At 35.1% G+C, this 14,685-nt stretch overlaps 3 long non-coding RNA genes across 3 annotated transcripts; 1 reads left to right on the forward strand and 2 right to left on the reverse strand.

Annotated features, from left to right (window-relative positions):
* Positions 1-6,676: 6,676 nt before the first annotated feature.
* Positions 6,677-10,262, forward strand: LOC131656787 (uncharacterized). Its single transcript, XR_009300293.1, has 6 exons — positions 6,677-6,905; positions 8,177-8,555; positions 8,849-8,957; positions 9,091-9,209; positions 9,762-9,923; positions 10,232-10,262. It is a non-coding gene; the product is annotated as an uncharacterized LOC131656787 (long non-coding RNA).
* Positions 10,263-11,651: 1,389 nt separating this feature from the next.
* Positions 11,652-12,768, reverse strand: LOC131656788 (uncharacterized). Its single transcript, XR_009300294.1, has 2 exons — positions 12,529-12,768; positions 11,652-12,458 (listed from the first exon to the last, which is right to left on the reverse strand). It is a non-coding gene; the product is annotated as an uncharacterized LOC131656788 (long non-coding RNA).
* A 615-nt stretch (positions 12,769-13,383) lies between these two features.
* Positions 13,384-14,465, reverse strand: LOC131656789 (uncharacterized). Its single transcript, XR_009300295.1, has 3 exons — positions 14,310-14,465; positions 13,567-13,694; positions 13,384-13,477 (listed from the first exon to the last, which is right to left on the reverse strand). It is a non-coding gene; the product is annotated as an uncharacterized LOC131656789 (long non-coding RNA).
* Between the last annotated feature and the right edge of the window lie 220 nt (positions 14,466-14,685).

The raw sequence follows: 14,685 nt of genomic DNA on the forward strand, positions 1-14,685 counted from the left end.
AAAACATTAGTTCAACGGTGCACAATATGTCAGCAGAGTAAATATTTGACTCAGAAAAAGAAAGGATTACTTCAACCTCTTCCAATACCTCAGCAAGTTTGGGAGGATCTGACTATGGACTTCATTACAAGTCTTCCAAACTCCTTCGGCCACACATCAATCTGGGTTATATGTGATCGTTTAACAAAGTTCACCCATTTTATTGCCCTGCCTACGAAGTTCACTGCCAAAGATCTTGCTATTCGTTTTTCAGTTGACATAGCGCAGCTTCATGGGATTCCAAAGTCTATCATATCTGATCGAGAATCTCTCTTCCTCAGTAAATTCTGGAAACAATTTTCCAAGGCACAAGGGACCAAATTAAAATACAGCACATCCTACCATCCGGAAACCGATGGTCAAACAGAAGTAGTAAATCGTTCTTTAGAAACTTACCTCAGATGTTTCGTGGGTGACCATCCTCGACACTGGTATAAGTTCTTGCATCTTGTAGAATTTTGGTACAACACTTCTTTCCACACATCTATTCAGATGACGCCTTTCAAGGCTTTATACGGTCGTGACCCGCCCAATCTCCCTGCATATCTCTCCGACCCCAATCTGGACGAATCTTTGGTCGTTTCTCTACAAAAACGACATATCATTCTTATGGAGTTAAAAGAGCATTTAAAGAAGAGTCGCATTCAAATGGAAAAACAAGCTAACAAGAAAAGAACAGATTACGCTTTCAAGGAGGGTGATTTGGTTTTGTTGAAGCTTCAATCATACCGCCAGAGCACCGTTGCAACCAGATCTTTGCAAAAGTTGGCAAAGAGATTCTTTGGTCCTTTCACGGTAGTCAAGAGAGTGGGAACGATAGCTTATCTGTTGGATCTACCATACTCTTCGTGTATTCACCCGGTGGTACACGTCTCCCTTTTGCGTCCGTATTTTTCCGAACACCTGCATGTAACAAAGCAACAGTAAGTTCTCAGAGTCGGACCACAGATAAAAAAATCAAACAGTTTGATGACAAAATCAAGTCCCTGAGCCTTAAACGGAACGACGAATCTCCTTCTACACCCAAACACTCTTATGTACCTACAAATACCGAAAACAGAATCATTAGTTTCAGATCTCTGGCGTCTAAAAACTTGCGAAACAGATCATGGGAAACCCTTCAACCTCACACCGTTTCCCCAGAGCAGATTCCTAGCAGTGAGATGGAGGGTGTTGTTTGTTCTCAACAGATTCATAAGGTTTTGAGTTGCAAAGAGTTTTGGAAAAAAATGAAGAGCTTTTGAGAGAGAATGCTGAAATGGAGAGAGAAGTGCAAGAGGTAGAAAACTCGGTCCACAAGCAAAGTTATGTACCAAATTCTTTTCGACAAGACTTAAGTGATTCTTTGGAGACTTCACGTGACCTAGGGGCTATCAAGACAGCTGTTTCCCCACTTACCCTTGGTACTTTCACTGAACAGAACACATTACACAAGGCTCGAGGCCCTTTTTCCTTCTCTCACACGCCTCCCAACCCCACGTGGCAAAATCCGGAAGCCTTATCTCCTGCATGCGAATCCCATCCACTCATTCAAAAACCCCTTTCTTCTGTTCCCAGTGCTGACTGTTGCAACTTGTTTCCTCCCTCACCAATTTCTGCCTCCACCGAAATCTGCCCTTCCCAATTGGGCTCAACACAAATCACTTTCCAAAGCCCAAATGCTTTTGTGTCCAAATCTCACTCTTCTATGAACCTTGAGGACAAGGTTCTTTGTGACCCCATGAGTATTGATAAGAAGCGGCCCACTAGGACCATTAGGGAAAGAAAGCCTTCAATATTACTTAAAGACTTCTATTATTTATAGGGTATTATTATTTATATTTTAAGTATTCTAGAAGTTTTATTTGCTTGTATGCTGGCCCATGGCCCATTAGTCCTTAAGAAACCCTACTATATATTGTATCTCTTTAGTTTGTAGAAGGCAATGAAAATCTGAAAAGTTATTTCTTATGTTTATATCTTCTTATGCAATTTAGATCTTGGTAGCTTAGTGTAACCTAACAAGTGAGTTCGAAGAAAGAATGCTCTAATACCGTGTTAGAAGATAGAATTCATAGCAAAGAGAGAAAACAGAGAGAAAGAGTGAGAGAATAATATTTGCATTAATTGAATCTAGGGTTAATAGCTATTTTTCCCCATGCTATATGGGGCGAATCCCTTATTTTTCGACCTCGCTGGATTTGGTCAACAAAATTGATGTTGTGGCGTTGTTGTGTTGGCTTTTTCTATTTATTTATTTATTTATTTATGGATTATGTGGACTTTTTCTTTCTTTTTTTATTTACGTGGCAGGAAATTTTATTTACATGTTTTTTTTTTAATTTTCTTAAGTTTGAAAATTGTGAAAGTTTAAAAATTCTAAAATTATGCCAACAATGGGTGCTGAACATTAAAGTTTTAATATCATATTATATAAATATTAAAATATTATAAAGTTAAATTACATAAAATATATTTAATAAATTGAAAGTAAATAAAGTAAATATTTAAACATTTGAATAAATTTATTATATAATAAACATAATAATTTATTATGTTGAATGAATTTATTTTTTAATGATAATCTAAACGTAAATAAAACTAATATTAATAAACTGAAAAAAAATTAAACGTAAATATATTTTTTAATAAATATCAAATATTAAAATAATGAATGTCTAATACTTTCACTTTTATTAATATTTTCAGTTTTTTATTATTTTATTATATTCAGTTTTTAAATAATAAATATTAAAATAATGTTTGTTGAATGATTGTTTAATTTTTAATTTCAATTTAACTATAATATACTATGTAAAATAACGTTTTAATTTTAAGAATATATACTATCTAACTATCTATTATTAACGTATTCATTTTGGAATAAATAGTATACACCTAAAATAATACTCATGTAATAAATAATAAATAGTATTATGTTGTGATTTGAGTGAAAATTTGTAATGGCGAAGGGAACATTGTCGAGGAAATGGGGGCGACCACCCAAACAGGTCACTCCGGCACCGGTGACGGCAAGCCCTATGCAGCAGAGGGAAGAAATAACTGTGGAAGAATCAATTGAGGTGGAGGCGGAAGGTGTAGTGGAGGTGGAGGATGGTAAGGACGTTGTGGAGGAGGAGAAATCTATGAATCAAGGGTTTAGTCTAAACCCTAAAGGAATTGGGAATGTGAAGGAAATACAGGGGAACGTCGAGGACGCCAAGCTATGGGTTGATGTTATACGAGGGAATCGGTTAACAACGAATGGCAACGCGTTATCGTTTGTTGCTCCGAAGATTGTCAATGGTAAGCCAGTGGTTGAAATCAAAGAGGAAGATGTTGCAAGTGAAATCCGATTTTGGGAGACTTCTCTAATCATGTATGCGATTGGGAGAAATCTGAGTATGAATGCGGTGAAGAGCTATATGATGAAGGAATGGAATTTCGTGAAACTGCCAAAGATGTTCTACAATGATGAAGGTTACTTCATCTTGAAATTCAACTGTGATGAAGATAAGGAAGCTGTGTGGCTGAAAGGACCGTATACTATAAGAAACATGCCCATGGTGATTCTGGAATGGAGACCGGATTTTTCGATGGAAAGAGACATGTTGCGGACATTCCCAATCTGGGTGAAATTCCCACAATTGCCAATCCAAATGTGGGGAGAACGAAGCCTGGGAAAGATAGGGAGTGTCATAGGAACTCCAATGTTTACAGATGAATGCACTGCTGGGAAACTAAGAGTGACCTATGCTAGGATCCTTGTAGAAGTGGATATAACTCAGAAACTACAAAAGGAAATTGTGATCAGCTATGAGGGCAAGGAGAGAAAGCAGAAAGTGGAGTATGAATGGAAGCCACAGTACTGTGAAAAATGTCAGAAGGCAGGTCACATTTGTATCATGGAGAAGAAACCTACTGTAAAGATGTGGTAGAAGAAAGAGCAGGGAGAGTCAAGTACAACTAATATCACTGAAAAGGACAAGGAAAAAACACAAGAGGAGAAGGTAACAGAGAAGCCTGTGGCCCCTGAAGGTGATGATGGTAGCTGGACAGAAGTATTGAAAGGCATAAGAGATAAAGGTAAGAGTAATGTTGAGTCTTTAAAGAACATCTTTAGTAGTAATGGTTTTAGCACCTTAGGGGACTGGAATGATCCTGTGGTGCAAACCATGGGGGTTACATGACTATTGCTTGGAATATAAGGGGGTTAAATAAAGTAGCTAAGCAAAAAGAGATAAGCTCCCGTCTCTTTAAGCTACAACCCAAGATTGCTATTTTACTTGATACTCGGGTTAAGAAGGAAAAAGCTGATAAATGTAGGAAAAAAATTGGTGGTAATTGGAGTGTTTGTGATAAATATAGTAAACATGCTAATGGTAGAATTTGGATCTTGTGGCAAGATAGTAAGGTGACTATCCAACAAGTGTGTATGACTGATCAAATGATTCATTGTGAGCTGTATAATAAGGATGGTAGTTTTGTGCAATGGATTACTGCAGTGTATGCAACTAATCAGCTTGAGAAGAGAAAGGAGTTATGGAAAGATATAGGAAGGATTGGAGCTAGTCAGCAGGGGCCTTGGATTGTGTTGGGGGACTTCAACAATGTTCTGGGGTTCCAGGAGAGGATTGGAGGGACTGAAGTTAAAGAAGCTGAGTTTATAGATCTTAGAGAGATGATGGATGCTACATGTCTGTTTGAAGTAGATTGTATTGGTAATAAGTTTACATGGTACAATAAGCATGCTGAGGGTGCTATCTTATCTTGTATAGATAGAGTGATAGGTAACCTGGACTGGATTCAAAGCAATAAAGACAAAACTATTCACATCTTGGAACCTGGGATTTCTGATCATGCAATGTTGTGTATAAAAGGTGATGAGCAACATGCACTACGCCAAAATTGATTTTTTGTATCGCCTAATTTAATAGCACTTTTAAAGAAAGTGCTATTAAAGAGGAAAAAATATATCTATAATAGCACTTTATGATTAGGTGCTATTATAGAATACACCCAATGTGATTTTGATAGCACTTTGTGACAAAACACTATTATTAAACTTCCGTATGATAGCGCTTTCTCTAAAACGCTATTAATATTCTTTTTTAAGATAGCACTTTTTTATAAAACACTATTATTTGACTACTTATATTACCGTTTATCAAAAGCGCTATGTTTTATTTAATATATAATTAATTAATTAATTAATAAAAAATAAAAAAAACAAAACACTTTTGTTCAAAAAGTTTTCATTTTGGTACACACATTTTTGACCCTCACCGCCAAAAACAGAAACACGTGAAGGATAGAAAAAACACTTAGAAAGGGGGGGTTTGAATAAGTGTAGTCTAAAAACTTGAACGATAAAAACAATATGCACAGTTATTTTTATCCTGGTTCGTTGTTAACTAAACTACTCCAGTCCACCCCCACGGAGTGATTTACCTCACCTGAGGATTTAATCCACTAATCGCAACAGATTACAATGGTTTTCCACTTAGTCCGCGACTAAGTCTTTTAGAGTATCCTGATCACTCCAGGAACAAATGCTTAGACACAAGCTAAGACTTTCTTAGAGTATCCTGACCACCACGTGATCACTCTAATTACAACTGCTTAGACACAAGCTAAGACTTCCTAGAGTATCCTGATCAACACTTGATCACTCTAGTTACTTACAAATTAATGTAATCAAATAAGAGTATTACAAATGCTTCTGAAAAGCTATAATCACAACAGTGATATTTCTCTTAACGTTTAAGCTTAATCTCACTAATATATTACAACAGCAATGTAGTGAGCTTTGATGAAGATGAAGTTTCTGAGCTTTGAATTGAACAGCGTTTCAGCAAGTCTTTCAGAGTTGGTTCTTTCAAAATCGTCAACCTTGCTTCTCATCAGAACTTCATATTTATAGGCGTTTGAGAAGATGACCGTTGAGCGCATTTAATGCTTTGCGTATTCCGTACAGCTTTGCATTTAATGTTTCACGCTTTTGTCAACTACCTCGAGCCTTGTTCACGCTGTGTCTACTGACGTTGCCTTTAATAGCTTCCAACGTTCCTTTTGTCAGTCAGCGTAGCCTGCCACCTGTACTTTCTTCTGATCTGATGTTTGAATATAATATTTGAATATCATCAGAGTCAAACAGCTTGGTGCATAGCATCTTCTTGTCTTCTGACCTTGAAGTGCTTCTGAGCGTGATACCATGAGAACTTCAGTGCTTCTGCTTCTGACCTCAAGTTCTTCTGATGCTTCCATAGACCCATGTTCTGATTCTGCCTTGACCATCTTCTGATGTCTTGCCAGACCATGTTCTGATGTTGCATGCTGAACCTTCTGAGACAAAGCTTCTGAGCGCTGATTTGTGCATACTCTTTATATATTTCCTGAAAGGGAAATTGCAATGTATTAGAGTACCACATTATCTCACACAAAATTCATATCCTTGTTATCATCAAAACTAAGAATATTGATCAGAACAAATCTTGTTCTAACAACACGATCCTCAGTTCCTCACTAATTCTCCCAACCGATTCACTTCTTTCGTTTCATCGATTCTTCCTCGTCAGCCATCGATTCACCACCGTCAGCCCTTCCTTCGTTTGATCGATTCACCACCGTCAACCCTTCCTTTGTTTCATCGATTCACCACTGTTTCACCGGAAAGAAAGAACGAACAAAATCCATTCGTCAGCCATCGATTTACCATCATTTCACCACCGAAAAGAGGAAACACGGTCGATTCAGATTCACCTCCGAATCACCCACTCAAACAGAAAGAGGAAACGCTGGAAAGAAAGAACGAATAGATCCTATTCTCCGTCAAATTCAGCCCTTCGTCAGCTCACCACCGACGTCCCTCTCTTCATTGGTATCTGGTAATCTTTTCTTTCTCAGTTTTTGCTATATCTTTCTTCTGTGTGTTGCTTTTGAGCGTTGTGATATCTTTGTGCTGATGGATACACATGATTTTGAGTAGCGATAATGAGGGTTTGTGAGGTTAAGCTGCGGTTTAATGGTGTCATGCGATTTGAGTGATGCGCTTATCGTATAAGTGCTTAAGTATAAGCTTCTTGTATAGCATTGTCACAAACTATAAATAGCTTATGAACATGTCTAAAGTTGTTTTCGTAAGCTCTTTCAAACCGACTAACAAGTGTTTATGCTAAAAGATAACTCAAATAATTCAATCTAAACTGATTCGGAAAGTGACTACTAGGGAGTACTGACATTGATTAAATAGCCAGTGGGGGATGTGTTATAAAAATCTAATTCATTAAGGAAGCTCACGACAAATAACTGTTACTGGAACATAACTTAAAGCTCTTTGAAATCTCTTTAGAGTTTGGACGGTTAATGTTGGGTGTTTTTCTGATTTCAGGAAAAACTTTATCAGTGGCTCTATAGACAGCAAGACTGTGGATCAATAGTTGCAACACTTGATATAAGATTTTACTTTTTTCTATCATGTATGATTTGGTAAAGGAATGTAGCATTGTGATCATAATTTCAGAGACCTTTTAACCTTATAGACGATTATACTATCAGATAAGTACGATTTAAATGATATCCCCTGTTAATTTCACTTATGTTTGATTTTAAATTAGTGGTATGCGGTAGGCGAGTTCATAATCTGTTTTGGATTAATTTCACTGTTCTCTGTTTTGCAATTTGTATTTGTTATGCCATTTGAGTATCTTATTAATGGTACAATCATTTGTTATGAAGTGGTATAACAGTTTCGGGTAAGGACGAGGTGGGAGTGGTTGAGGGAAAGAAGGGGGAACGAAAATCCCTGTTAGTTTAATTTTGGTTTCTGTTGGGGAATTTCATTCATGTTTCTTAGATGATTGACTTAAGTTGTCTCCTGGTATATTTTCTCACATGTGTAGGAGTGAAGGCTAGTTAGCTATATTTTAAATGTTATGTGACATAGATTTGCTAAAATCCAGTTTTCAAAGGTAGAATGGAATTTTGTTTAGAGGAAGCTAGCAAATCTTTCTTAGTAGTTTAGACAGCTAGTCAATCTTTCTTGTTAGTTTAGATTTTGTTTATACTATATGTGAAGGCAACTTTATGCTCTCATGTTCTTTGTGCATGTTTATGCAATACAATTTTGTTAAAAAGTCTTCTCTTATGCTTGTTGTAGGTAGAGACTTTAAAATATGTTATATCCCTCGTCGCATTGGCAAGAACATGGAGAACCGAAGGCGTTACCGACGACAACAGGTCGTACTTTTTATATAAATAAACCTTAGAATCTTGGATTTTTACTTATTAGGAGGAAAAATTGTTGTTAACTTTGTCACCCTGAATGATAACTTCTTTTCCCTTGTTGGTTGTGTATGGATTGGAAAGTGAGTTTAAGTAATTTGATGTTGATTGTGCCCTTAATGCTACTGTAAGCATGTGCTGGTATACAAGAAGTACATTTTCTTTCGTTCAATCCTACCGATAAGCGGACAAAAATTACTTATACTGATCAAGTGGGTAAAATGCATAGAGTAAGCCAAGGTGCACCAGAACAGGTAACAACTAACAAGTACAGTTTCAAATTACACTCTCAGCTAATACAATTATGGTTACATTCATTATTGTCTTGTAGAAGCCTTAAGGTACTTGTTTCAAATTAGGAGAGTAGAATTTTCATCCGTGTTTTTTTACTTCAAATGTCAAAAGTGAAATAAATTGAAAAGTGGAGACAAACTAAAAGAACAACATATATTTCACTTTTGAATAATGACACTTGCATATAGTTCTCATTTTTCAATGTGTTGTTGAATGAATTTATTCACTTGACTCAGTTATTTCTACATTTCAGCATAATACCAAATACTACTACAGAATTAGGAGTGGTGATTCTTGAGAATTTTTGTTTGAAGCACCTCCCGAAGTTGAACCAGATGCCCCTTACAAATTTGGGATCATTGGTACATTGTCTGTTTTCCCACATATGCTCTTCTACTATAACATAATATTTTGCATCCTTAATTGCAAATTTTGTTTCTACATAAACTATTATCTATCACTATTTCGTTTTGTTGTGATTTCTCATAATTTCAGTTGATGAAGGAAGATGAGAAAGACATGAATGCTGTCAAGAATGTTGTTCCTTGGAGATTGAGGATCTTGTTCCTGTTCGGAATGCAAAGAAGCATATTTGGGGGCATGGATTAGACGTGGTTAGTTACTCTGTTAGTTCATTTAGGTTTAGTAACTTGAAATTTAATGATACAAAAAGTTCTAAGTTTTTTGAAGTGGTTAGAATGAAACTTAATCAGAATGATACCAAGAGGGTTTTAGATGAGAGCATACACTAAATATTATTGTTATTTGGTTAATTATTTTGTTTAATTAGTTGATTGATGAGATAAGTTTCTAAGAGGCTTTCCAAATGCTGGTTTCAACGTGCCATTTGTAATACTAAATGGACAAACTCACATAATCTTCCATCAGGTAATTAATTAATTACTAATTTTTATATAGATCTATTATAGTATTATCAGGTGTATTAATAATAATTTATTAGGTATTAGGTTAGGTGTATGTATTTTTAAATGCAACAGGACCCGTATTTCCAAAAAAAGTATGTATTTTTTCCTTTTTTCGCAATATATGTTATAAAGCTTTCTGAAATATGATTGTAAGTTGTTTTCAATTTTATGGCAGTATTACATATTTGCATATGTAGATGCTCCAAGCTATCAGATATTAAATAACTTTAATATTATCAGTACAGGCAGGCGTGCTCTACAGAATAATACTGAAGAAAAGGTTTCACAGTTCCCAAATCATTGCGCATGACTGGCACAGCAGCAACAGAAATCACTGAATTTGAAAGCATTTACAAGCTTAAAGTTACAATCGTGCCTACAAACAAACCTATGATAAGAAAGGTATCTTATTGATTGTTATTCATATGCAGCACCTCAATGAATTGATGACTGTTTTGTATTCCTAATATTCCAAAATGGTATGGATGATTGATATTCTTACTATATTTATATGTGCAAGAATAATGCAAAAAAATTTATCATAGTTCTCCAAGAGGTAGCTGTGGTAGATTATTTCCATCAAAAGTAGAGTTTGGAAGCCTTACTTTTTTATCTTAGAGTTATTTAGTGCATGTCTTGCCTGATAAAGCAATTTCATAAATTACTTGATGTTTCTCAAGTCCTAATAGTGTTTTTAATTCCCCTCCCAGGATGAATTTGATTTAGTTTTTAGGGCTACTAGTAGAAGACCCGTGCGTCCGCACGGGTAAGTCAAATCTTAAGATGAATAATGTATTATAAAAGTAAAAAAAGAAGTTTAAAAATTCGATTAAGAAATGTTAAATTAAGATTTATAAAACATAATACAGATGTAATGAAGCTATATATAGCAGCTATTTTTAAAAAAAGTTGGAAACACAACAGGCAAAAAGGTATTATGGTGATAGTGACCCGTAAAAATAGTGAGTTTCTGTGATAAAATTTATATAAGAAAAATGTTATGGAGATAGAGACCCGTTAAAATAGTTTGTTTCAGTAATAAAATTCAGAATCTTAGATCATCCTAGTTGTTATTGATATATAATTGTTATTATAAGATCACCAATATGATAAATCCAACATATCTAAAATATGATAAATCCAACATATCTAATATTTACAAATATTTTGTCGATTAAAATAAATAAAAAATGTATTGTGGTGACACTGACCAGTAAAAATAGTGAATTTTAGAAATAGGAACACCTAACCATAAAAATATTTCCTTCTTAGATGCTGACAAGTCTCATACGAAAATAAAGTATGTTATTTCTAACAATCAAATACTAACTCTAACTCTAAGAACAACAATTTCTGATAGTTTTATTTGATCATATCTTATCATAATAAAAAGTGGCTGGCTGGCAACAAGGCAATGTTTCTTATTCAATAATTTTAATATCAATAAGACTACTTTTTATTTAAAAAAATCAAAGTGGCTGTGCATGCACCAATAGATATGAATAGTTTATGAGAAACCTATCCCAAAAACAATATTTATCAACATAAGCATCAAATTTAATAATATTTACAATGTCTAGAATAAGACCACACAGTTTTTTCTTCTAAAGTGGCTGTTACATTTTTCTATAAAGCATGTCAAGAACATATTAAAACGGTTCCATAAGATCTCAACCATGAAAAGATTAGCTCATTTTCTATTTCAACCATTAGAAGTAGAGATATTAGGATCTGATTAAATTCCATGGCTCTAATTAATTAGAATTCAACTGAGGGAAAAGTAAATAAAATTTGACCAAAAATTATTCTTAAAAAGCCAACATTGAGCAAGGAGCTCCATTCCTTTCTTCTAAACATTCAAAATATACAACATTCATATAAATTCATCCTACTTTTCTCAACAAAACATTGTTGAATTTTAAACATACATGTGGTTGATGTTCCCTGAAAATTATTATATGCTTTTCATATCATTTTCCACAAGAAAAATGGCATTTTTTTGTAATCAATATATTAATGCATTATTTTCGAATTTCATCCGCCTTTGCCGTGCAATCAGCATCTGCTGATACATTATTAAGATTCCTAATTAAGGGGTGGTATCACTTCAAAACCAGATTCGATGCATCATATAAAACAATGACCTCTCTTGATTATCAAAATGTAAGTTTAAAAGGTAAGAAAATGAAAAAAAAATAGTAATGTCTATGCGTTGGCGAACAAACAAAATTTAATGTTTGAAGAGCTAGATAACCAGAAGAAAAAAGAGAGAACTCAGCTGCTACATAGGAGCTGAGAAGCTGAATTTAAATCCAATCTTCCCACGATCATGCTCATCCTTCCTAAGAATGTGGAACTGGTTGACTTGAAACAACAAATATACTGGTGAATAAATCATAGAAAACAAACAAACATGCATCATCCACCCAAACATCATAATAGAAACCAGAATGAGGAGTCAAAAGAGCAGCAATATTCTCCGTAGTTTCCTGAGCAAACAGGAGCAATAGTCTCGGTGCTCAGCAACATTTATATTAAGATCATCAAAACGCACAGAGACTTGACTCCATATTTCTAATAATAGAACCCACGACCATCTTAAGATCCTTCTCAATAACAACATGCAACAGAAACGTCGGTCTAGCAGTCAAACGAAGCGTCCCAATTCCAAACTGATCAGCAAGATCTTCCATAGTCAAGTAAAGCTAATAAAGTACGGGATGATAAATCTGCAGCATCAACCTTCCCTCAATTTCTAAAGTACGGATGATAAAGCTAGCTCATCTCGAGAGAAACTTTGTCTTTTGGAAATGCATTTGTTGATACTCACTCTTTTGAAACCGGAGGAGTTCTGCAATAAGATGGAACAGTGGCAGGGAAAAACATTTGGCGAATTCCTTCAGCCTTAATTATGGGCAAGATGATTCCAGATGCACCCTAGGAAATGATAAATTTGGTTTTGAAGAGTTAATTTGTAAGCTATTTATTTTGACACAAAAAAACTTACAAAGAGTAACCGAGCTCCAAGCCACACCCGCCTAGGTGAAGGTAATAGTAAATGGCCAACACCATATACTGCGACATCAAAGAAATGGAGAACCAACTTAAGGGACGAGGGTTTAATCCTGAAAGTAAAGAGATCGGTCCTTCCGAGAATAGGCCTCCAAGGGTTAGATAATCAAAGCAAGCTTGGCGCATTCCCTTCCTTGCTTGATTAGGGGATGCACAAAAAACCTTGTAAAGGGCACCTGCTAATGTATTTATGGTGGATGCCACAGGTTGCAAATTGAATGACTAACATCAGTGTTTTAACTTTTAAGCTTTAAAAACATTGAGTGAAGTCAATATTAGTGCAATAAAAGACGCTGTACTCCATCGCATTGTTTGATATTGTGTCTGCTTATTTATTTGTGTTATAAATTTAATCAAAAGCAAAAAAATATGCATACAACATTACCTTACGTAAGGTATAAAAGGATTCAAGGTAATTGCAAAGTGTGGGTGCATCATTCAGGTCACGCAAAGGCTTGAGAAGATTTCTCAGCACCACAATATCAAACAATGCTACTGTCTCTCCGCCCCCTGTTAGTGGATGATGCATGTTGAATGCATCTCCCATCAGTACAGCACCAGGAGTAGGACGAGGATCTGCTGGCATGCTTCTGTTCGGCTTTGTCCTTATGTTGCCCTTGTCCACTGTGGATATGAATGCATCATAAAGCTCAGGGGGGAGCTGCAATCATTTTCAACTTAATGTGAACAAAACTATGCTTCTGTTTGGCTTTGTCCTTATGTTGCCCTTGTCCACTGTGGATATTGACAATGATATAAGAATGATAATAAATCAGATTTCAAAACTATGCCACAATTTTGATCAATTCAACTTTTATACAGTTTATAATTCTTACTTGAAAGCATTTGTAGAAATACGGTTCTAATGAGAGTCCTAAGTTTGGCTGCAATCGAAGACGTACTTGTTGCATCAATGCTAAGGAAATAACCATAATTCATAATGCATTGTGACACCAAAAACCAGAATTCTTACTTTGGAGCGAAATGCATTGTGACACCAAAAACCAGAATTCACCTTCAATATGAAACAAACACACCATCTTCCTAGTTGTAGGAGTTACTTTCCTCAATCCAGTTCACACTTCAATCTATGCTTAGTTCCTATCAACAACAAAGTCACATATCATGCATTCACTTACCCTTAATCATCAAAATCACATATCATGCAAATGCTTGCTCGAATCAAAACCCAGAAAGCAATAAACAGCAAATAGAAATTCAGCAAAAGTCTTTATCATCAAACTTCAAAAGCCAAAGATTGAAGAACATAAAAAAAATACTAAAATTAAAATTAAAATAAATAAACAAAAATACATACCAGTTTATCAAATCACTTCAAATAAACGAAGAAACCCCCAATTCTATAACAGAATACTAACCTAACCAGCTCAAATTCTCAAAAAAAGCAAACCCCGGATTCTCAAAAAAAAGCAACAAAGTTAAAAATAAAGAGTAAAGTGAACTATTTTTTGCTAAATCACAGCTAAAACATAAGGAGAAAAAAGACACATTTTTATAGGTTCCATCAACAACCGTGTTCATACATCAATGAAGAAATAAGTGTCTCAAATTTAGAAACAGTTCTTGCAAAAAACACAGAAATTTCAAGTTATCTTTCACAACAAAAATGGCACCAAAACATAGAGGAAAGAAAAGTGAAAATCAAATGTTCCACAGTTAAATCTGTTGATTACATGAAAAAGACACGATTTTTACCAAACTTCACCGCAAACCATTTTCATACATCAGTTGTCGGAGAAGGAGAGGCGGTGGTCGACGCCAAGATTGCTTGAAACAGAAATCCAACCGGTTCATTGAGAAGCCTATGAGATGAGGAATACCAAACATTTTTAGGGTTTGAGGAGAGAGAAGAGAGAAGAGGGAAGGTGAGAAAGAGAAAGACGAGAGAAAGGATTTGGGAATGGAGAAAGGATTTTAGTTGCCAAGTGTCACATATTTATTGGAATGTAGAAAAGTTATAGTGTTAATTTGTTAGTTACTAAAATATCCTTTTAGCAGTGTAATTTTTTTTGGAGGAAAGGGCAGTATTGGTAGTTTGGTCAATTTAATAATATTGGATAGATAGTAGACT

This window comes from Vicia villosa, linkage group LG3 (genome assembly GCF_029867415.1).
Source record: "Vicia villosa cultivar HV-30 ecotype Madison, WI linkage group LG3, Vvil1.0, whole genome shotgun sequence".
NCBI lineage: Eukaryota > Viridiplantae > Streptophyta > Magnoliopsida > Fabales > Fabaceae > Vicia > Vicia villosa.